This window comes from Neomonachus schauinslandi, chromosome 8, assembly GCF_002201575.2.
Source record: "Neomonachus schauinslandi chromosome 8, ASM220157v2, whole genome shotgun sequence".
In the NCBI taxonomy this organism is placed as follows: domain Eukaryota; kingdom Metazoa; phylum Chordata; class Mammalia; order Carnivora; family Phocidae; genus Neomonachus; species Neomonachus schauinslandi.
Window position 1 is genome coordinate 144,069,333 of NC_058410.1, and position 1,240 is coordinate 144,070,572.

General features: G+C 58.7%; 1 non-coding gene across 1 annotated transcript; it reads right to left on the reverse strand.

The window, feature by feature from the left end:
- Positions 1 to 175: 175 nt before the first annotated feature.
- Positions 176 to 249, reverse strand: TRNAI-AAU. Its single transcript has one exon. It is a non-coding gene; the product is annotated as a tRNA-Ile (tRNA).
- Between the last annotated feature and the right edge of the window lie 991 nt (positions 250 to 1,240).

Genomic DNA, 1,240 nt, shown 5'->3' on the forward strand with positions numbered 1-1,240 from the left:
CCGTCCCGAAAGGCAGCACCTCTCCCCGGCCCCCCCGACGCGATTTCTTTTTTCAATAAAGTAAAGCTTCCGCCCCCACCGCTCAGCAGCGGCGCCGCTGGGCCCTCCGTCCCCGGGGGGAGGCAGCAGAGTCCCCGCGGGCGTGGCGAACGGAAAGGGAAAAAGGGCGCGCACGTGGCCCGTACGGGGATCGAACCCGCGACCTTGGCGTTATTAGCACCACGCTCTAACCAACTGAGCTAACCGGCCGTGTGGGGGCGCGTGCTTTACTTAACGTGTTAAAGTCATGCCTGGCCAGGCTCCACCGGCACCTGCCCGCCCGGAGGTTGGGACAGACGCTTTTTCTTCCACAAAGAAAGAGAAGAGAGACTTCCCGGTGCCGACACAGCCGAACCGGCTTCCTCCCGGGAAAACTGAGTCCTCGCGCTGACGGCAGCGGCCGCTAGAAGTCCCGAGCGGGGCTCCCTCTCCTGCGCGGCGAGCCGCCCTAGCCCGGGAGGGGCCGCCCTGGGGACCCGGACCCTGCGGCCCCGCCGCCCGGCCTCCGCTAGTCGGCGCTCGCCCCAGCCGCGATCGCGAGCGGCGTCCGGCATCCGGCGCTGCGGTGCGGCTCGCGGACGCGTGGTGGCGCCCGAGGGCAAGGCTGGCGTCGGCGGGGCGCGAGGACTGGGGGGTCTGCCCCCTCGACAGCCTCTGACCCCTCTCCGTCCCAAAAGAACTAAGGCGTCCTAAATCCAAGACAAAAGAAGGCGAGACCAGGGCGACTTCGGAGTTGGGCCTTTATCTTTTCTCCGTCGGACCCTACAACCCTCCCATGCCTCTCTTCCAGCTTACTACCCTTTGTTGCTTCTGAAGTCCATTGACCTGCTTTGTACAAACATGTATCTGAGCAAGACTCGAAAGACGCTTTTTCTCTTCTTTTTTTCTTTTGCAGAAAGGAGAGCTGCATCTTTCGACAAGGCAGATCAACTCTTTATTTACTTATTGGTTTTTAATGTAACAATAAAAGCTATAAGATCATGTTCCTTATCTTAAGCACATTTCTTTGCGTCAGCATCCTCCATGTGAACTCGGAGTTGTGTGCGTTTGCTTTGTCCTCTAGTAAAAATTCAGTAGAAGGTGAATTGAAAAACCAGATTTTTGCTCTTCGGGTCACTTTCCTCTTTGCACTTTATTGCTGCTCCTTTAGCTTTCCAAACCTTGGGAGATCTCTCCTGCTTGTGGGGGGAGGTGGCGGGGG